The sequence below is a fragment of the Agelaius phoeniceus genome, chromosome W, assembly GCF_051311805.1.
Source record: "Agelaius phoeniceus isolate bAgePho1 chromosome W, bAgePho1.hap1, whole genome shotgun sequence".
NCBI classification, from domain to species: Eukaryota; Metazoa; Chordata; class Aves; order Passeriformes; family Icteridae; genus Agelaius; species Agelaius phoeniceus.
In genome coordinates this window covers 21,223,635-21,247,147 of record NC_135301.1, presented here as the reverse complement: position 1 = coordinate 21,247,147, position 23,513 = coordinate 21,223,635, and the positions used below count along the sequence as shown (strand labels likewise).

At 45.4% G+C, this 23,513-nt stretch overlaps 1 pseudogene; it reads right to left on the bottom strand.

The window, feature by feature from the left end:
- LOC129132401 (F-BAR domain only protein 2-like) overlaps positions 1 to 23,513 on the bottom strand; it is a 194,243-nt pseudogene that overhangs the window by 8,928 nt on the left and 161,802 nt on the right.

Here is a 23,513-nt window from a genome sequence, read left to right as displayed (position 1 = left end):
AGGTACAGTTTTGTAATGGATCTGATCTACCACAGAAATTATACACTTTAAAACCTATGCTGATAACTGACAAATGAAACCATTGTTATTATTGTATAAAGAAACCCATATGACAATGTGTCCTATTTTTGGCAGTTTTTCTCTGAAGTTATATTAGTTATATTGTTCATATAGTTTGATTAGAAAAATGGTTTTTGTTTGGTTGTTTTAAAATAGTTTCTTAAACCATTTTATTTATTAAACGTGTGTAAAAACACAGCTAAAAGTAAAAACTATTTTTGTTTTCTGTTATATTCAGCATAAGTTTCAAGTCCAGTAATCCCTGAAATTTTAATGGTAGCAGTGAAAAAAAACCTAGCTAAACAAGATTAGTTCAGAAAATTAAGTTATGTATAAGCAAATCAAGATTGTAGAGAATTCTGATATACATATACAAGAATTCACATTTTAAAATTCATGTACTTTACTATTATATTAAATAAAAATACAAAACCTGCATACAAGTTGTGCATTTGGAAGAATGTGCTCTAGTTTGCTTGTGTTTTTTACCCTGAAGCAGAGCACTGCTGGAGGTGGGTTGCTGGTAAAGACTTTAATAATCCCACTTGGGAATGATAATGTCATATCACCAGTGATCTTCACAATACATCTAGAAGAGAATGAAAATATCAATTTTATTGCAACTCATTAACTGCCTAGTTTTCATATTAATTTTAAATCAATCATACTTTTACAATCTGATGAGCTGATTTCAAAGCAGAAAATAGTCAGACTTGGAAGTGTGCACTTACAGCCCAGAAAGCCAACTGTATCCTGGGCTGCATCAAAAAAGGCATGACCAGCAGGTCATGGGAGATGATTCTGCGCCTCTACTCCACTCTTGTGAGACCCCATCTGAGAACTGCATATAGTTCTGTGGCCCCCAACACAAGAAAGATGTGGACCTGTTGGAGCGAGCCCAGAGGAGGCCATGAAGATGCTCTGAGGGCTGGAGCACCTTTGCTATGAAGACAGGCTGAGAGCTGGGGCTGTTCAGCCTGGAGAAGAGAAGGCTTTGGAGAGACCTTATAGCACCTTCCAGTACCTGAAGGGGTTCCAAGAGAGCTGGAGAGAAACATTTTGCTTGATCATGTAGTGATAGGAGAAGGGGGAATGGTCTTAAGCTGAAGGAGGGTACGTTTAGGTGTTGTTCTTCTATTACTTCTCTAGAGTCCCATATTGTTGTTATTAGATTTCTAAAGTCCGTACCTCTCTGATGTATTCTCATGGCTGCATATCTTCACGGACTCCTTCTTCTGCACACCGTTCTCTCTCAGGCCAGGGCTCCTCCAAGGCTCTCCCTGACTGGCTTACCCACCCTCTTTTATCCCGGTCATCTTCATCAGTTACAGCTGCAGCCCAATTAAGGACATCGCAGCTGCAGCCCATCAAGGGCAACCGGGACCTCTGGGGCAAAGCCTCTATACACATATACAAATACATTTCCTCTACTATATTTAGGTTAGATATTAAGAAGAAATTCTTTACTTTAAAGGTGGTGAGGCACTGGAACTGGTTGCCCAGAGAGGTTGTGGACTCCCCATCCCTGGAGGTGTTAAAGGCCAGACTGGATGGGGCTCTGAATAACCTGGTCTAGTGGAAGATGTCCCTGCCCATGGCATGGGAGATAAAACCAGATGATCAGTTTTTTCAAATATCTTAATGTCAAAAGAGTGCAGAAATAATATCGCCTTGTTACAGGATGATGATGGTCACCTCACAAACAGGGGCATGGACAAGGCAGAGGTGTTTAACACTTAAGACACTGATGATGGACCAAGGCAGTCTCAGTACCCTGAGCTGAAGGACCATGACTGCAAGAATTATCATCTCCCAGTCGACCCTGAACTTGTGTGGGATCTGCTGCTCCATCTGGATCCCTACAAATCTATGGGGCCTGATGGGATTCATTTGAGAATCCTCAAAGAGCTGGCTGATGTCATTGCAAAGCCTCTCTTGGTGATTTTTGAGTGCTCTTGGGAATCTGGAGAGGTCCCATCTGACTGGAGGCTAGATAACATTGTCCCAATTTTCAAGAAGGGCAAGAAGGAGGACCCCAGAAACTACAGGCCTGTCACTCTCACTTCAGTACCTGGTAAAATCATGGAAAAGATTCTTCTGGGAGGTATTGTAAAACAGTGGGAGACCAATGAAGTCATTGGTCGCAACCAGCACGGCTTCATGAGGGGAAAGTCCTGCTTGTCAAACCTGATTTCCTTCTATGGCAAAGTAACTGACCTAGTTGATCCAGGAAAGTCAGTAGATAAAATCTTTTTGCACTTCAAGCAAAGCTTTTGATGCCTTCTCTCACAGGATCATTCTGCACAAAATGTCCAGCACACATCTGGATAACCATGTTATGTGATGGGTGAGCAACTGGCTCATGGGTCAGGCACAAAGGGTTTTAGTAAATGAAGTAACATCAGTCTGGTGACTGGTCACTAGTGAGGTTCCACAGGGCTCTGTCCTCAGCCCAGTTCTCTTTAGCATCTTCATTAACAACCAGGACACAGGACTCGAAGGAATACTAAGTAAATTTGCCAACAACACTAAATTGGGAGGACCTGTCAACTCCCTTGAAGGCAGAGAGACCTTGACAAATTAGAGAGATGGGCAATCACCAACTGTATGAAGTTTAACAAGGGCAAATGCTGGATTCTGCACATGGAACGGGGCAACCCTGGTTGTGTGTATACACTTGGGAATGAAATGCAGGAGAGCAGCACCACAGAAAGGGACCTGAGGGTCCTGCTCTATGGCAAGTTGAATGAGTCAGCAGTGTCCTGGCAGCCAGGAGGGCCAACCGTGTCTTGAGGTGCATCAAGCACAGCATTGACAGCCAATCAAGGGAGGGCATTGTCCCATTCTGCTCTGCACTGGTGTGGCCTCACCTTGAGACCTGTGTGCAGTTTTGGGTGTCACAATATAAGAAAGACATTAAGCTATAAGAGTCCAAAGGAGGGCCATGAAGATGGTGAAGGGCCTAGAGGGGAAGCCATAAGAGGAGTGGCTGAGGTCACTTGGTCTGTTCAGACTGGAGGAGACTGAGGGGAGACATAGTGGTCTTCAATATCCTCATGAGGGGAAGTGGAGGGACAGCGCCAGGACAGGACCTGAGGGAATGGCCTCAAATTGTGTTAGGGGAGGTTTAAGTTGGATATTAGAAAAGGGTTCTTCACCCAGAGGATAGTTGGGCACTGGAACAGGCTCCCCAGGGAAGTGGCCACAGCACCAAACCTGACAGAGTTTGAGAAGTGTTTGGATGATGCTCTCAGGCACATGGTGTGATTCTTGAGGTGGTCCTGTGCAAGGCCAGGAGTTGGACTCAAGTTATCCTGATGGGTCCCTTCCAACTCAGCATATTCTATGATTCTAAAATCAATTTCAAATGAGGGTGATGTGGCACAATGACAATATATTATCACTTTCAACTTGGAAGTCAGAAGAAAGAAGAAAAATGTTTAGCTGGTTAAGCATACAGTAGTATGGGGGGTTATTTTTCAGGCTTTGAAAACACAGAAGAACTATGCTTAAGCAAAGCCTAAGTAGTATATCAAGCAGTATGACAGAGGGAATGAGGTACTTTTAAGCTGTCCAAATTTACATGCAGCACCTACCTGACTGTAGTAGAAACCCTTCTTATTTTTGTTTTTCTTACTAAATGCATTTTTGTAAAGCAGAGATATATGAACACTTAGTCAGATGCAGGCAAATAGAAAGTGATAAGTCACTGATGTCAGTTATATCAGGGGAAAACCCCTGTGAATCCACCTTCTAATGTATATATATTTTTCCCCAAAATATTAAAAGTACAAACAGTGAATTCTTTTATTGTAACTTATTACATTCAAAATAATTTACTATTTAACTAACTTTGTGGGATCTGCTCCTTTAAAGTAGGCATTAACAGATTCAGTAAGGGCTGCTGCAACAGGCATGATGTCCTGGTTTCCAAGTCTGACAGGGCTGGGACCACGTAAAACACCTAGAATACATACAGTGTATAGGTTTAATTTTCAAAAAGCTTAGCAACAGATTTCAGAATGGTTGACTACACCTGTCATTTTTATGAGAGGTTACTACCATCATGGTCACAGCAGAGTCTGAAATATTACTTGAAAAACATGTTGAAAAATATAAATGTAATACAGTACAATCACACCATCAAAACACTGCTTAGCAGCATAGAAAAACAAAACTATCGATATGACATTTTGTAAATGGACAGACACAAGGAAATACAGATGAGACAAAGGAACACTGCATTAAAACGGCTACTGATGAAACTGAAGTCAACAGATCCAAAGAAAATTAGATGTTAACTACAATACTTTAAAAAAAGTCCCTACTGTATGCTTATAGTATGGAAAAATGAATGATAAAATAGTCACAGAAATACAAAGAATTCAGTCGGAGTATGTATGAACATAAATGCACATACATTAATATTACCCCACATAAGTGAACTGTTGAACATTCCTTTAACTATTTCAGACAACAAAGATTGCAATTTCAAAATAGAAATTGTTGGAGAAATATTTTGCTAATTTTCTAATGTTTACCTAGTAAAGATTCTGGGAGTACCTTGGAGGTACCTGGAAATATGTATCAGTTTACAAGAAAAATAATTACCAGGCCAGTGTCAGCCTTCACGCGTCTGTGCCTGCACAACAAAGTTACAATGCATAACTATAAAAAGTAACTCAGACCTCAGCTAAAGCTTTTTGAAATTACTGAAATGTCAAATGCAAATTGACAAAAGCATTTGTTATGGGATTTTACTTTTCAGTAGTGTTTTATATGTGTAATGACACTAAGATAGAGCACTTGAAGTTCTATCTTTTTATTAGTGCAATAGCGTAGTAGAAAGCATCTTACTAAATTTTTTTTGTACCACTGGTGAAACAGCCTGTATCAGATGCTTGCTGCAAGTTCTCAGGACAGGATGTCAAAGAGCTGTGCCAAGGTGGACTCGTGGTATTTTAGGCTGCAGTCAAGCTCACAGGTCCAGTTCTGAGACCTTTGGCAGCACCAGAAAATCTGGCTTTGATGCCCTGCCACCTTCCTCAGCCCCAACCACTGTTAATAGCCCTTCAGCTGTGCTGACACAACAGCTAATGACACAAACGTGCAAACAGTTGCATTGCCACACTCAAAGAGGTTGCCAAAGTGCAAAATAAAAGACAGCATCATTGGCCACAAAAAGAGCAAATAAAAGTCTGATCAAATTGTTTTAGTTCAGTTTAGGAACAATGATTCAGGAAATTTTCGTCTTGGCTACACTGCTGCCATAAAAATGAAATGTATTTTAAAATATTTTCTTTATTATCTGTATCTTCAAAGCCTTGTATTATTTAGAAATACAGAAATGGTTTTATCTCCTTGTCTTATGAGAATGAAGATTGTCAAAGTAAAAATATATTTATTTTTCTTCCAAGAATGTAGTAATGAAAAACTGAAGAATCAAGAGAGACTAATTTTCAGCTTGTTGGTGGGGGAGGGGGGAATAGATGGAAAATTGTGTTGTATAAAAGTGTCTATATCAAGTTTTGGTGACTTCAGCAACATATAACTTATGTACTTGAGCTTTCAAGCTACTTGTATTTGCCAGACATCAGAAATAGCTGAAGAGATTTGTTTCAAAATAAATACCATATTATTAACTGTAGTGCATAAAAATGTTTTGTTAACATGGAAATCTGCTTCTAGTACAATACCTGGTGGTGTCTCACAAAGCTTTTCAATTGTAGGAAGCGTTCCAATCAAAAGATCATCCTCTATTACATGTAAATGAAACAAAACATGGCAAGAAAACAAAGTATTTAAAGAAAAAATAGATGTTATAGGTGTTAAACAATTTAATAAATAAAAAAACCCATTGCAAATGAAAACAAGGCTAAAGCATAAAAGAAATTCAATTATGCATGCCTACAAGCTCATTTGAAACAAGATAATTATAGTTAACTCTCAATTATTCAGAACAAATGGGGTAAGAGAAACACTGAATTGTGTAAAAGCCAAAAGAATACAGACAGTAGTGCAGAGTATGTCCTCATGCCATCTGCACTGCCCTTTCCAGGTCTCCATGACTATTTAATTCATACAATCAATGCAGGTGAAACTGGCTTTGTTTATTTTTGCTAGGCCAGGTTAATAACCATGTCAAACCCTGGTGTCAGTGCACACCTCCTTACCTCCTCCCTCACCTCACAATTTCCCTCTGTCACTGTCTCCAGTAGCACACATACAGCTGGGGCTATTGATGCTGCTGCCACCAATTTCTAGTTCCTTGGCACCAGTGCAGAGGCCTGTGGAAGTGAGCCTGGATGGACTCTGGCAACCAAAATATCAGTTATCTTTCTATGATGCTTCTCAACATTTGAGAAACTGGTGGACACTGAACTGTGCCAGCACTGCAACAGCTAAGGCTACATAGACCTTACTGTCTTTGGTCCTGAACAGGGTGGAAACAGCTGCATTGCTTTCAATGCAGAACTCCTAATAGAAGCTGTGCAGATACTCTTCTGAGGTTGTCCTGGTTTAGGGCAAATTTGGGAGAAAACCTCCAAAAGGGGGCCCCTCCAGAAAGCAAACCCAAACAGCCCCTCCCCCCAACTGGTTCGGGAAGGATTCCTCAGAAAGAAGTAGAAAGAACCTGTTTATTTAACAAGAAAAACACCCCCCATCACACAAAATGAACAATACCAGATGACAACACTCTTTCACCGCTCTGAAAAAGATGACAAATTCAGAAAGTCTCTATTGGGAGTGGTCGCTCTGTTATCAGTCCTTCCGGCGCTGGGGGTAACTGCTGCAGGCCACAAGGTGCAAACTCTCGGTGTTTCCCAGGTCCCAGACTGGAGCAGGTTCGAGTAGTTCCAAAAAAGGGAAAGGAAAAACAATCCAGGGAAAAATTTGGACTGCTTAGCTAAACTAACTAATGAGGAGAAGCAAAAAGCAAGAGCAAGAGCAAAGCAGGAGCAAAGCAGAAGCAAGAGCAAAGCGAAAAGCCAAGCAAAAAGCAAAAGCCGCACTATGTACTGCCCCGTCTCTGTGTCCCACCAGCTGTGGGGGAGCAGGCTGATAACAAAGCCAAAAAAAAACATTTGCTCCTCAGAGCCAGTCGTGAAGGCACAGAACATAATATCCAGCATAAGCAGAACACACGAATGGGGATACAAGTATCATAACGTCACCCTAGGACAGAGGTGCTGAGCCTGAGTGAGGAATCCTTGGCATCAGTAACATTGAGAAATACCTGAGTGTCGGAACCCAGGAAATTTTTCTGGCTGCCCTGGAGGACTTGAGACCCTGACAGGGGGCTCTGAGACCTTAGAACAGAGTTAAAAACACCCGTGCCTTCGATTTTAGCCCTCGGAACAATTACCAACCTTATATGAGGATTCACAAGCCATGAAAGTTTAAGTAGAATGATAGTTTATCACAGGGTGAAATGTAGAATTTTGGGGTTTTTAGAATGGGGGTTCAGGAGGCAAGATGGAGGAATCTGGGCGTGTCCAGTCTTTCTCCTTCTCCTTCTTGGCCTCCATCTTCTGCTGTGATGGTGGCACTTTTGGATTGGTTTAGGGCAGAGACAAACTGTCTAACAGAGGTGATAGGTATTGGAAAATTTTTGTAAATAATCTACACATAGTTTTTAGTATAAAAGATAACACCACCTCTGAAGGCGGTCAGTGTGCCTCAACCTGTCCTGCCAGATAGACCTCGGCGGGTCGGAGAAAGAATGTTATAGATGAGAAATAATAAACAACCTTGAGAACAAGAACAGAAGAATCCTGATTCCTTCTTTGGCTGCCGGGCTGGGAAAAGAGACTCTCTAACACATCTCGGGGTCATCATGACCACAGAGATCCCCGAGATTTTGGCGTTCCCTGGGTAGGCACGAGGGGGCTCGGGCTCCAGAAGACTCATGTCCAGACCACTGAACAGAATCCCAGCCCAAGAAAAGGCACATCAACAGAGAGGAATTCCCGAACAAACACCCCGACCTCTGCCGGGACAAATAGCTTCAAACTCGACCCAGAAAGGAGGAAACCTGGAAGGCGCCTGGGAGTTCCCCACCTGTGAGCTGCTGGCCAGTGAACAGGACAACATCCGGATTGACTTTGCAGACAACCCAGCTTTTGGTAAGACAGGTCAAAATTGAGAACATGGGGGCAACATACTCCCAGGAGCAACTTAGCATTTTGTCAGCCCTACGGAGTGTGACGGCCACTTATCCAGTGGAAATCCCTGAAAAAGAACTCAGAGACCCCATGCAATGGGTTTGCTGTAATTACCCACATTCAGAATCCCGTCTGTTGTTTGAGCCTGGGTTTTGGCAAGACACCAACAGACACCTTTATCATTTGGCAACGAAAAAAGATAAAACGGCCATGAAGCTTTTATCCCCAGCAAGGGTAATGCTAGAGGCAATTTCGCGAAATTCCACGGGAGCTACCAGCTATCAGCAAGAAGCAAGTATCCCCCCAAGGGTGGGGGGAGGGGAGTCGTCTTGCCAGCAGCAAGCGTCAGTTGCCCTTACCAATCAGGGAGGGGCAGAAACAGTTCCTACCAAACAGGTGTGGGAGGAATTGGCATCATCTCCAGAGTCCCCAGTGTCCCCAGTGTCTCCTGAGGCTCCTGGATCCCCAGAATCACCCCCACCAGTCCCGGGAAAGCTTAAGCTAGAGATTTTCCCAAGCGAGTTGGAGGACTTGGATTTTGCCTTCTTTGAGGCGTGTTTTCCTGATTCGCAGAAACCAGTGCAGACCCTCACTGCGGACGCAGCAGTGGAACTGTGGGGGAGGGGGGGCAGAGAAAATCATGGAACCCGGGGGAGAGCCGCTTCTCGGCAACTGGCAAACCCATGCCATGGCAGTGCCGGCCGGCCAGCAGCCCAGGGCGGACGCAGAGGCAGCCATGGTGTTATAAGTAAAAAGTCTGCCAATTCTTTAAAAAAAGGTTGCAGAGTGAACAAGTTAAACCAGTTGCTGCCAAGGTGGAGTTCTACCTGTTTGTTATTGTAATCACCGGTCGTTTTAGTTAATTGTTCCTTTTGTATCAGTATGGCCCTGCCTAAAGCTAAGTTGATAGCCCTTCTCCCCGGACAGTGAGAGGAGGGGACATGGGGGGGGGGGGGGGGGGGGGGGCATCAGAGGGCATGCAAAATAATCTCGAGACCAGCATGCCATGGGAAGCCACCCCACCAAACTTACCGAAAAAACCCGAAAACCAACGAGCCAACACAGAAGTAAGAGATCAGAGTGATGTCTGGACGTGAGGAACAAAGTACCGAGCCTGCAGAGATGCTGAGAACCTTTGTTGCCCCTCACCCTGAGTAAAGACCTCATCTGGAACCAAGACCCCAAGACTGTAAAACACGAAAGTTGTAACACATGGTATACATCCACTGCTCTTATGAGCACAGGACCCCCAGCTCTGCCCCCTAGTGGACAAAGCTGCACATTCCCCCACCTCCGAGTCACCCTTGGAGAGATGACGGAGAGACCGTGGACCTGTCGAGACCTCCAACCTTGAGCTGATCACTTTTAATAAAGGCATAAAAAGGAGAAAAAGTCTCCTGCCCTTTTTATTTCAATGGGGGTTGCAGAGGCATGCGGGGGGCCACAGAGGCAGTGGGGGGGAGTCACAGACATGGCAGCGGTGGAAGCAATAGCACGCGCGGCAATGGCGGTGGCGGTGCACGCGATCGCAGCAGCGGGCAGTCAGCAGCCATCCAGGGCATGCTCGGCCACGGTGGGGGCAGGGCTGAGCGGGACCGGGCAGGGCTGAGCAGGAGAGGGATGAGCAGTGCCAGCAGCAGCGGCAGCGGGCCCATGCATGGTGCCGGCAGTGGAACGCGGCGGACGCGTGCTGATGACATGAAACCTGGAAGTCAGACTGGGGGCTTTTTTTCCAGTTTCACAGACGCAGCAGGCGTTGGTGGGGTGGGATACACAGCTGCCGAGTGCGGGTGTTGGCGTGGAGCCAGCGGGGGCGAGCCCCGGTGGGGATCAGAGCAGGGCGGAGACACCAGACTCAGAACGGGATCGGGGCAGAGTGGGGGGCGGTTGCGGGCAGGAGGAAGGCATGTCCTAGGGCGCAGCTGCTCCAGAGCAGGCTGAGAGGGGGGCGTGGCCAGGGCGGAGACCTTCCCACTCCCATGGTGACGCAGGCAGAGACGGGGCATGGTCAGAGTGGAGATGTTTCTCCAGGCACCACCACATCACAGTTCCCATGGCAACAACAGCACAGCCAGCCCCAACAGCTAGCACAGCAAGTGCACAGCCAGTTCCAGCAACCAGCACAGCAATCAGCACAGCCCCAGCCCCAGTCAAAATCTCAAATTGGAAATTTCTCACAAATACAGCAGATGTTATGTGAGGCACTCAAAAACCTGCCAGAGCTGCAAACAAAAAATTTTAGTGAAAGCGTGCAGCCATCACAGCCGGTTGTAAAGCTGACCCCAGCTGGTTGGGAAACAGCGCCACCTAGTGGCGGGACTGTAACATTGCAACACTTCTTTCCAGTTTCATATAAAAGAAAAGCTAGTTCAAAAGGAATGGTTCCAGCACAGCGAGCAGAGCATCTGTCAGCTCCTGAACACCATGGGGCTCAGGACATTCCTGCTGAAGTGCAGCAACAAGATGATACAGTACGTACTTCTGCTTCAGAGGGTGTCCCAGCCTGGGTGATTCCAACTGATGCTGGCTCATCCAGTCAGGAACAGTCAATCTTGATACCAAAGGGCATTGTTAAATTTCTTTTACAGTATATGGGCACAACCCTGGAATCCCGTCCAGAGTTGTTGGCTCAGCCTCCACAGGTTTTTCAGTCAATGCAAGGCAGTCGTGCTTTTTCCTCATAAGCAAGTGTTCCTCTTTCATTTATGACTATTGAGTCTTCATCCTTACAGAGTTCACAAGCAGCTCAGGAATCTCAAATCCTTGTTCCTCAGCCAGGACCAAGGGCAACTCCAGGAATGTCAACATTCCCTGGAAATGAAGTAGGCACAGCTCAGCAGGGGATACAGATGCTATTGATGCCAGTGAGTCCCAAAATGGGGGAGACTGCAGCATGGCAGCAGCCACAACAGTTGGCTCCACTCTACAGGCAAGTGCCCAAGGAGACACAGGTACCCACAGCACAGACACCTCCAATGATAGATTGGGCAGATATTAAGATGAAACTAGCGAAAGAAAGAAATTACCCTATGATTGGCACAGGACACATTGCAATGCCTGTGAATTATGATGCACAGGGCCAGAATCTGAAATGGGAGTGATTAGATCATGAAGTAGTCAAAGATCTAATCAAGGCCATCAGAGATAATGGACTGGGATCTTCATATTTTAAACAGCTTTCAAAAGGCACTTTCAATGTATATGACTTAGCACCATATGATCTCAGGTCTCTTGTGTCAATGATTCTCACAGACACACAAGCCCTCGTGTGGGACACAAGATGGAGGAGAGCTCTTGGTGAGCTGAAAGCCAGATATCAAGGCAGACCCAATGCAGCTCTCACCATGGCACAGCTAGCAGGTGATCCTCCTGAGGACAACCCAGCACAACAAGCACAAAGACTTCCACGAGAGGTGTTGAATGACATCAAGGAAGCAGTGAGGAAGGCAATTTTGCAAGTTGCACCAGCAGGAACTCAAGACACCATGTACACAGACATCAGGCAAGGCGCTTCAGAATCTTTCTCTTCATTCACAGATCGTATCACGCAGAGGACAGACAAGTGGCTGAAGAGGCAGTCAAACCACATCTACATAAAAGCTTTGCATTTGCCAATGCTAACCAGGAATGCAAACAAGTCATCAGTGCAATCCCAGGCCAACCTTCTCTGGCAGAGATGGTGGAAGCATGCAGCAAGGTGGGAACACCTCAACATGTTGCATCCATCGTGGAGGAAGGGTTGGAGGAACGGATGGAGAGAATGTTCAAAGCACAAAGTGAAAACTTTGAAAGGGTTTTTGCAAACTTTCAAAAGAGCAACAATTCTGGAAGACAATGCTACAAGTGCGGGGCTTCATGATTTGGTTGAATAAAGCTTTATACGAGTTGAATTTTCTAAATGGCTCTTTACAATATATCTGTCATTTCTTGTTTTTATTACTCTTCTACTGTGTATTACTGAATTCCAATTCATTTTCATGAGAAAAGTGAGAAAGCACCAGGCCTTTGCCCAAGATGCAGAAAAAAGGGAAATCAATGCAAATCAAGGTTATTCCAAATATGATGTCGATGGAAATCCTCTATTGTGAAAAATGCCTCCCAGGGAGGGAAACTACCATATAAAGATAAAAGTATTAGTAATGATTCAATTATCCAAAATGTGTCTGAAGACAGAGCATTTGGGAAACATCAATTAGATCCTATCTGTGGGGTCATCAGCTGATTCTCCAATGGTTCTGAGTTTTAGGGATTGTTGATATTGAGTTTGTAACCTTTGTTATTTTTGGTTTTTATAAGTAATAATGATAAATAATGATGGTTGTTAATGTTATATGACTATTTTAAAAAGGTTGTCTTAACCCCTTCAAACACTTCCTGTTGATAAGTTGATTATATAATGAGAATTCTCCGATTTTTGTGATAAGAATTATTATCAAGATATTGTAGTATTTACAGCCAGCTTTCATGTGTTTCACTATCTCTTTGTGTGATCATCTATAAGACACATGCTGCTTCAGGATCTTGTTTTTTTATTTCTTAACTATTCATATGTTTTTGGGTTTCTTTTAAATCCAGATTGCCAGTTTTGTGGTTTTCTTCAGTTATTATTACAGAGGTACTCCAGCAGAGAGTTCAAGAAGTTTGCTGTGTTTGAAGAATCTCTATCCTGACAGAAATTTTGGAGGGATTCAATTATTTGATGGTTTGATTGGTTTTTAACCCTAAGGTTTCTTATTCATAATTGTTATTTTTAAGAGTCTTGTTTTAAAATGCGTTAAGTGATATCCATCAATTAGAGTTTGGGCTCTGGCCAATCTCTAGCTCTACTTGAATGAAGTGATTGACAATCAGCCCAGATGTTTTCTGCATCAAAAAGTATTCAAGTCCTTTTGACTTGGCAATTTGACCATATATGACAGCTAAACCTATTTTCAGGGGGAGTTTGGAGAAACATGAATCTGGACATGAATTCTCCAATTCTCTGTTGTTTTAAGGTTTATCAGCTGTCGCAGACTCTGGGATGACAGTTCAGTGTTGTAATGCTTGGTAACTGTATGATTTTGTATGTGTTATTGATTATATGTATTATTTGATTGATTCCTAATTACTGTTATCTTACATTTCTCTATGCAATATACATAGAGTTTGAAACAGAACTGATCAATGTTTTATTTTCACATCAGGACCCATTCTTCACCTCTGGGATTTTGAGAAAATCCTCCAGTCCCTATGGGGATGTGGATTTGTTTGTGTTTTAACAGGTACAAAGTCTAGGTAGATTTCAGTGAAGAATGTGAAACTCTATCAAGTGCAAAAAAACGCTGACCACTCCACAAGCAGAGAAGAAGACACACAGACATGGACTGCACAGAGATTCCAACCCTTGTGCTTCGCCCACAGAAGATTGTGAACTTTGGGTTTCTTCATGGGTGTGGGAATCAGTGATGTTGTAGAACTTTTGTTAAATGATAGCTTTTCATATTTTAGTAGAGCTTGTAATTCTTCTGCTCCTTTTGCCATGCCTTTTTCAATGCATGCGGCAGGCCATGAACAGGGCATCAAAAGAAGTGTTCTTGGTGCAAACAGGAGGGGGAGACCTGAGCATTAATGCAAGAGTCTAAGTTTACTTGGGACTAAAGTGGTAATAGTGTTCAGGAATTAAATACTTCAAATCTTCTACAGAAACAAGTTAAAATGTCCCCCCACAACTAATCCCCCTCTCCTGTCCCACAAGTTTCCTTGTATTTCTTCTGAAATTAGTGGCAGCACAGGAAGACTGATTTGCTTTTCATATTCATCTTTATTGTTTGGTTGGTTGTTTTGCTTTCAGTAAACACCTCTGTTTAGCTTATAATACTTCACTAACTTGAAGAAAAAGATGCATTAGTTTCATTTCTTTGGAAACTGCAATTACAGGATAACAAAGTAAAAATAACATTAAAATAACTCAGTTTTGGAACATTAATATTAATTCAAATTTATCAGTATCCCAAAATATTTCTGTACATGTACAATAACATCTTTTGAACAAATACATAACATTGTGTTTGATGAAAAGACAGCACACCAAATACAAATTCATGAAATATTTTAATTTTGAAAAATATTTCACTAGAGAACATACCATAATTGGATCATGGTCCAATCTAGCCAAATCCTCTGTCTTGTCTCTCATGTCATTTAGAAGCAGGTATTGCAAAGAATGCTTGAAGTACCTAGACTGAATTCACATATGGAACAGATAACTCCAAGGAATGGTGTTTTTAACAGGTGGAACTCAGTGGCAGAATGTTACCATTTCTAAAGTGAATTAAAATGGTTAACTCACTGTCGCGACCCGTCCTAGTGGATGGGTAATGCGGTGGTTCGTAGGAGTGATTTCAAAGTGCAAAAGAACCAATGAAGGCACAGGAGATTTGCAGTAACAATCAACCAATGCAGTTTTATTGAAATAACCACAACAGAAATGCGTTGGTGAGGGGGAACCAGGGAAAAAGGAGAAGATAAGGAAAAGAGGGAGGAGAAGAGTGGAAATGGGTATAGCTACCAAACATGATGCTGCTTTTATCCTTCGAGGTCCAGCCATCGAAGCTTACCAGGCCACGTCTGGGGAGATCTCGAAAGGCACGGCTGATCTGGACCCCAGTTATACTACCTTTCGTTGGGGGAAGGGGGAATGAGTTTCTCAGCCAAAACAAAGGTCTTCAGGGGGAAAGAATAGGGGTACACAAACTCAAGCCAGGCAACAAGCAAGGACTATTGTTTTCATGGCCCAGTGCTCGCACCTGTGCTTGCTCTGGGCAGCTTTTCCTCCCCCCCCAATGCACACCTCCCCCGAGTTGGGGGGTTCAGTCCCAGTCTCTGGAAGAAGGTGAGAGGGGGGTTTCTTGCACAGGGGTTTCTTGTCTCTGTTCCTTGATGAAGAGGCCTACATCTCTGCTTGTCTGTCACGATGGTTGAGGACGGGCGAGAGGGGTCTTCTCTTGGAAGAGGGACCACCCCAAAGCTCAAACCAGCCAGTCCAGGAGGTGGGGAGAAATTCCAGGTCCATTGTTCAGGAAAGGGCAGGGTGCCCCTTCAGATTCAGTGTGGCGTATAGGAAACAACACCTGTGGAAACAGTGAGCTAAGAGGCACATGATTTTTCCCCCCCACTGGCTCAAGAGTTTTTAATTTTTCGGTGGTCTTTACTTCATGGCAATTGTGAGGCAAAAATGAAGGATATTTTGGACAGACTCTCACACTTACCAACTGTAAGTGTGTTTGCTGCACTGAGGGAAGTAGTAGATATTGAGGAAATGCTCTCTGCATGTGCCAAGGGAGATGCAGGTGGTGGACTTGAGTTAGAGGTCAATGGAGGGCTGAATGGCCTAGGCTTAACACGAGAGATCACAAGGGTATTACAGAGACAGAAACTGATTTTAAAAAGATGAAAAAAGACTGTAAATAGCCTTTCATTTCTTTCCCCAATCAATTTTACAGTGTTTCTCAACATCTTTCTTTTAATGCTTTATCTATCCTAGTGTCCTAGGGTGACGTGATGATGCTTGTATCCCCATTCATGTGTTCTGTTTATGCTGGATATTATGTTCTGTGCCTTCAAGACTGGCTCTGAAGAGTGAAAGTTTTGTTTGGGTTTCTTATCAGCCGCTCCCCTATGGCTGGCGGTGAGACAGAGTAGAAATTCTCCAGAGTAGAAATCCATTTGGATTTAGGTGAAATGTACATCTTTGAGTTAAGTCTGTAGTATGAAGCCTGTAGTCTGTAGCCTGACTGCAAAGCCTAGGCTCAGGGATTCAATGAAGGACAGAGATAAGGAGGGGAGACAGAGGGTGATAAAGAGAGACAGAAAGACTGCTGTGAAAGCAGGTCAACCTGACCTAGGAATTCTTTCTGATAAAGAAGAACTAGTGGCAAATGTCACGCAAAATTCATAAAAATGACTATGTATGAACCTATTGTGAAACTGTATGCATATGTATTTGAGAGGGGGATAAAAAGGGACCTGAAGTTCCCAGAGGTGTGCATGTCTTTTAAGGAGAGTAATCTCCGCATGCGTCTGGCTCTGTAATAATAAACATACCGGCTTTACAACTTTCACAAAGTTGTGGAGTTTTTGGCTATCTCCGCAAAACATTCTGGCGATGCCAGCCAGGAGGAACCGTCTCTGTCCCCGCAGAGACAGAGGAGAACAGACGGACTCCTAGGCAAGCCCCGGGATTTCCCTGGAGGGGCTCCGCTCGTCTCGGCTTGCCTCCTGCGGAGACAGACAAGGACCTGCTGGCCTGCGGAAGATACGGTATGTATTGAGGGACCCCCGGGGGAAAAGAGAGATAGGACTGCTGACTAAGTCACTCAGAGACGTCTGAGTGCTCAGCCTGTGGTTGCAGCCGATCGAGAGGCTAAACCAGGGACGGGGGTTCACTGTCTGATAGAGCAGCCGCTAGCAACCCTGGGGGTGGGTTGAGTGAACCTGTGTGTGTGTGTGTGTGTGTGTGTGTGTGTGTGTGTGGTGTCTGGACACTCTATCACTGTATGGTTAATGCATTGTGTGGTTAATGCATTGTGTTTGTAATCATGCAAGTGCATGGTGTATAAAAGAGAGTATATCTACAGCGCGGGGGGGTTTCTACCCGTGACTGGAGGGGCCGAGTGAGGCCTGAGGCACCAGCTGGGGCAGGCTGTGGGGGCAGGGAGCGCCCGGCAGAGAAGTAGAGCAAGTAGTGGAGAAGCATGGGTGAGGACGTTCATTGAGTAAAGGTGGTGAATTGTGGTGTAGACTGTGCACCCTTTTACCATGGCTAGATGAACCCAAGGGGTTCCTCTGCCCCAGTGGTTTGGACTCGACCCCTGGGAGTTTGTGAATCCTGTGAATTATTGGATAGATAGAGGAGACAAACGAGTTCATTTAGAGGGGCTTTACCGGACTTCAGCTGGTACTATAGTAAGTCTGGACTGGGAACAACCTGCTGTAGAGGATTTAGAGTTCCCTGTAATAAACGGAATAGCCTGCCTCTGCGGACAATTCCTGAGAGCCTTTGGTGCATCAAGAGGCTGGCACGCTGCATGGGTATTATTGCAGTGCAGAGTTTGTGAGAGACGCTGGTATTGCTGTTCTAATAAGCATCAGGGCACATGCCCCGAGTGTAAATTAAAGTTTCCTGATCAAGCTGATTCAGAACCTAAGATCTTAAAGCTTGTGTGTGGGAAATCCCATCTGATACCTGCCACCTGGAGCTGTGTGTGGGAGGAAGAATGGGAAACTACTGTGAAGCTCTGTGAAGAGAGGTTTGGGTGGAAGTGAGATAGAGCAAGGAGAAGGAGATAATCGGAACTAACCAGAGCAAGGAAGTTCCTCGGGCTAGCCCCTTGGGGTGCATCTTGGCCCACTGGAAGGAAGTCACCAGTAGGGGGGGGCTCTGAGAATAAAAAAGATCTAATCCAATATTGCACATGCTGGTGGCCATTGTACAGGTTAGAGGACGGAGCGAAGTGACCACCCACTGGAACTTTAGATTATAATACCTTACTGCAGTTAATGTTGTTTTTAAGACAATAAGGTAAATGGGATGAGGTTTCGTAAGCTGATATGTTTTTTGTTTTAAGTAATCACCAAGAATGGCAAAGGGACTGAGGGATCAGACCGCCCTCGGATCCACTGGTCTTGGCCCTTGAAAAGGAAAACAAAGCAAAGAGAGGGCAAATCAAACGTTGTTGTTCAGCATGCAGTATAGGACAACGGTGTATGAGATCAGACAAAGTTTATCATTCTGAGGAGCAAGAATGAGATACATTTGAGTGAATGAAAGCTCCTCCTAGGAGGAGGGAGGTTGAGGATGAGGATGAAGAGGAAGGGGACTTCCCCAAAAAGGAGGAGGACTCAGGCTGGGAAGGCACATCCACTAGAATCCACCCCCACCCCGACAGTCCAGTTGCATCTAGAACTAGGAGGCAAGCAGTTACAGGCCCCTCTGCGAGAGGCAGTGGGACCAGAAGGCGGGAGATTAATGATTAAAGTGCCATTTACCACTTTGATTTAGAGGCATGGGAAAGGATTGCTAGGAATTATTGTGTTGATCCGATACTTAATGCCAAACGTCTATGATATGTTATCAAGCAACACAACCCAGGTTGGGCTGACATCCAGTTACTACTGGTTGCTTTCACTGAAACGGAAAAACAGCTGATCTTAAAGACAGCAGGGACTTTGGCAGAGGATTACTGCGAGAGCAAGCAGCTAGATGTAAAAGAATATTTTCTCCTCCAAGACCCAGAATGGGATCCTAATGTATCAGCAGAGGTAAAGAAATTAGCAGATTATCAAGAGTGGATAGCAACAGGGGTGGAAAGAGCTATTCCAAAACCCATAAATTGGTCTGCCTTATATTCCCTTAAGCAGGGGCCTTCTGAGACTCCATCTGAGTTTCTAGAGCGTTTAAGGGATGCTATGCGTCGTCATACATCATTGGATCCGGGGTCTGAGATAGAGATGAATCAGCTAGTTAATTCATTTTTGGGGCAGTCTGCTGGAGATATTAGACGTAAACTTCAGAAAATTCGGGGACCAGAAGGGAGAAATCTCGAAGTCTTGCTAGAGGAGGCCTGGAGGGTATTTAGTAACCGGGAAGAAGGATATAAACAAGGAATGAAAAAGTTGGTGGCAGTGGTACAGGAGGAAAGGCAAAGAAAACGCAACCAGGGACCACCCAGATAAGGACCACCTCAGCTGGGCAGAAACCAGTGTGCAATCTGCAAAAGAACTGGTCACTGGAAAGATCAATGCCCAGAACGGAGACGAGGTGACCAACAAGTGGCTGCACACGTACAAAACAACTGAGGAGGACCGGGGGATTCTACCCCAGTGGATCCACTGGTTATAACAATGAGGCTGGGGAAAGAAGGGAAAAGGGTGGAATTTTTGGTTGATACAGGGGCTACATATTCAATTTTAAATAAAGCTTTAGTACCTGTGGAAAATGATTATGTTGTAGTGCAAGGGGCGACTGGCCAGTCTGAAAGGGCATATTTTTGCAAACCTTTGAGGTATAAATTGGGAAAACAATGGGGTATTCATAAATTCTTGTACATGCCCAATTTACCAAAGGCACTTTTAGGCAGAAATTTATTGGAGCAGTTACAAGCAACCATTACATTCAAAAATGGAGAGGTTACTCTGGAGGTGAATGATCAAAAGTACATAGAGGTATTAAGTTTAACCTTAACAGCTATTGAAATCAAAGATGAAATTGATGAAGAGATACTAAGTCAAGTATTTCCCGGGGTATGGGCCTCTGATGTACCAGGGAGGGTGAAAAACGCCTCCCCTATAGTAATTAAACTCAAGGAAGGGACACAATGAGTGAGAATTAAGCAGTATCCCCTAAAGAAAGAAGACAGGGAAGGAATCAGCCCAATAATTGAAAATTTTCTGCGGTTAGGGTTACTGAAAGAATGCAAATCTGATTTCAATACTCCCATTTTACCTGTTTGGAAATCTGATGGGTCATACCGGATAGTACAGGATTTGAGGGCTGTCAATAAAGTAACAGAAGATTTGTATCCAGTGGTAGCCAATCCATATACTTTATTAACTTGTCTAACACCTAAGCTAAGCTGGTTTACCATTTTAGACCTAAAAGATGCCTTCTTTTGCCTCCCCATCCACGAAGCCAGCCAGAAAATTTTTGCATTCGAATGGGAAAGCCCTAAAAGTGGGCGCAAAACCCAGCTCACATGGTCAAGATTGCCCCAACGCTTCAAAAATTCCCCCACTCTGTTTGGTGTTGCAGACATCTTTTCATGAAAATCCTTTCATTAGGATTTTTCCTGCTGAGAAGCTGAGAAGCTACAGCAACAAAATGTAAACAATGGTTATCTGCTGCTGTGGAATGCAACAGGTGCGTCTGTGATTGGCCCATCTTGGATGTTTACAATTAATGGCCAACCACAGCCCAGTTAGCTTGGACTCTGTCTGAGACACAAACCTTTGTTATTCATTCCATTCTATTCTTAGCTTAGCTAGCCTTCTGAGATGAAGCTTTCCCTTCTATTTCTTTTAGTATAGTTATAATGTAATATATATATATAATAAAATAATAAATCAAGCCTTCTGAAACATGGAGTCAACATTCTCGTCTCTTCCCTCATCCAAGAACCCCTGTGAACACTGTCACAGATGGTGACCCTCGAGTGAATGAGGAAGAAATTCATCACTTGGTGAGACCCCCAGAGGAGCATTGCTACATTTGGGTAAACCCCGAGTGTGTGGCGTTGATGGTCACCTCACAAGTGACCACAGAAGTGGATTCTAGCCAGGAGCTGAAGAACTGAACATCCTGATTTGGACAGAGTTCACAGACAAGGCTGACCACAAAGAGAACCTTTTGAAAAGCCTCCGGGAAGATGTTCGGAAAGCCTAGCAGCACCAAGCAGCTGGCCAGAGCGTGCTGGACACTGTCATAAGGTATTGTTAGCTTTTCCCTCTCTGATGATGCTGCCCTTCGCAGATTGTGGCTGCAAATGTGGTGGGGGCTTCCCACTGAGGCAGAGGTTCCATTCTCCCCCGCAGAGGAGAAACTTATTGCCCTCTGGCAAAAATGGGGTAAAGAGGACAGAATTCCTATGGTGGAGAGACATTTCTATGAGTTTTTTCGATGGGCAAAGTTATATGGGTTTTTTACGAATGTGCTCTATGCCCTTGATATGTTCATATGGGAATGCATGGAATCAATTTTCGAAGCCGTCTTGGACCGTGGACTGGGGTACCCCCGGATTCATCCATCATTCAGGACGCTTTTCCCGGTTTTGAAACAGAAAGCAGCGTCCTTTCAGTGGATTGCTGATTGCAGGGGGCAAGCCCCGTTCCCCCCAATTCCCACGGGAGAAGGTCCTTTAGAAGAAGACGACCTGCTGCTTCCCAGCCCCCCTGAATCGCAGCAGGAGGGTGAGATTTTGCCCGCAGCCGAAGAAGTTTTATTTCCTGCGTCTTCGGAGCCTGCTCAGACAGGGCCGCTTTCCCCCCCCTCTTTGCTCTCAGGGGAGTCTGTGTGGGCTGCACTGCCCCTGGCAGCCCTGCAGGCACCGCCCCGGCCGGCCTCCTGGACCCCGCCCTGCCCAGAGCTGTGGGCGGCACCGGTCTCCGAGGTCCTGCCTTCCGGGCCCGCGGGGCCACCTCAACCCACCCCGCAGCCGTGTCTCCGGGCATCCCCGCCCGCGGCTCTGCCGGTTTCTGCGCCTGCGCGGCCGACCTCTGAAACACTGCTTCCCGCAGCTGCGCCTGTGTTGCTAGGCAACGCACTCGGCGACAACAGCGACCGGGCGCCGCCCCCGCCGCCTCCCATGCAGACTCCGCCGGATTCTGCGATTGCGCCTCCGCAGCTGATCTCAGAGCCAGGAGCAGAAGATGCTGCCGACCCCGTGCCGTCCTCGCCAGCCCCTCCCGCAGGGGCAGAGCTCGCATCTGCTCTGTCACTCCCGGAGCCGAGCAACACAACGGCGGCGTTTTCTCGCGCACCCCTGCTGCCCTCACTGCCCACCCCGGAAGTTCTGACGCCTTCGGGGACTCCGTCCTCCGTGTCTGCGTCAGAGGCTGCCCTGGAACCGGCCGCATGTCCGAGCTCGGACCGTCCCGAGCCGTTTGCCCCTGCAGCAGTGGCTGCGGCGGCTGGCCTCTCCTTCCGTGGAGGAGGCGTGGCTCGGCAGCTGAGTGCGGGCACAGCCCAGCTGCCTGCTTTCAAGCTCAGCGTTCTTGGCAGGTTGGGGGGTGTTTGGTTGGGGATTGCCCCTTGGGAGTTGCAAAGCTCCCTGCCACCCCTCGCGTGCCCCAGCGGCGAGGGGGAGGTGGCTCCTGGGGGTTCTGCCTTTGGTCCCCAGCCCAGAGGGGGTGGGGGTGGTACCGGGAGGCAGATGGGAGGAACACCTTTTGCATTTGCATTGCAGAGGCAGAGGGCACAGTGGGAAGCGATCATGGCTCGCTTGCTGTGGGGAAAAAACATTCCCAGACCCGAGATGAAGATTCTCGGGACAGCTTCTATTCCCCTACTGCCGGCATGCCTCCGTGGTTCGGGGGGAAGGAAGCGTTTGGTCACTCGTGCTGCCATTGCATTGGCAGCGGGGTGCTGGTCTGTGACAACACAGAGCCTGCCTCGTGGGCCAGGCCTGGGCTGTTTGGATCGGTTCCCTGGGCCAGGGCCGCTGCCTGGCCTCCTGTTGGCCTTGGGAGTTTCGCTGCCCCCATCAGGTCCTGGGCCACCGTTTTGTGGGCCAGGTCTGGGGTTCCTGATCCTTCCAAGAGGGCCAGGGTGCCCCAGGGCCTCTCAGGCTGTCTGCTACTGCTGCTCTTTCTGAAAAAAAAAAACAAAAAACAATTAAATTAAATGAAAAGGGTGGAAAGAGCTGGCAGCAGCTCAAAAGCATTGAAGAGCCAAAAATTAGCTTCAGCCCCAGTTGTTCAATAAAGGGCTGTGGCCAACACATTCCAGAAATTTTCGCAAATTGTTTCAAATTGTTTGATGACTGCCAATGGATTTTTGATAACTGTTGATGGATTTTTCTTTAGGAATTTGTTGTTTCAGGATTCTGCAAGCCTGTTTCAGGACCAAAAGGGACTTTTAGAGATGTCAAAGAGGAACATCTTCAGTCCATGGACTTTTCCTGAAACTCAGCTGTTTGGACTTGGAATTTCTTTGCATTGTTTTTGCATTTTCTTATATTGTAAAGTTGTTTTAGTGATATGATAGAATTTTATGTTCTACATTCCACACCAGCACTTGACTGAGGTTTGATTGGCAACAGATAACCTGTCAAGTGTTTGTTCTTTCCTCTGCATGAGCCCAGAAGAGAAAATTACAAACACTTTTCTTTTTAATTTAACTAAATAAAAACAGGTGACATGTCGCAGACATCTTTTCATGAAAATCCTTTCATTAGGATTTTTCCTGCTGAGAAGCTGAGAAGCTACAGCAACAAAATGTAAACAATGGTTATCTGCTGCTGTGGAATGCAACAGGTGCATCTGTAATTGGCCCATCTTGGATGTTTACAATTAATGGCCAACCACAGCCCAGTTAGCTTGGACTCTCTGTCCGATGTTGCCTTCTTGGGAAGGCGGCGGTGACCTGGTTTCGAAGTCCAGCACGGCGATCCCCTCCTGGGATCCCTCGGGGCCAATAACGGACGCTGACACCAATGTGGTGGACGGTTAAAGGCCTTTATTGAGGGGTCTCAAGGGTATTTATGGACTAAGGGGTTTCTCTACGTCAGAAAGGGGTTTGGCTATACTTTCTAGGGT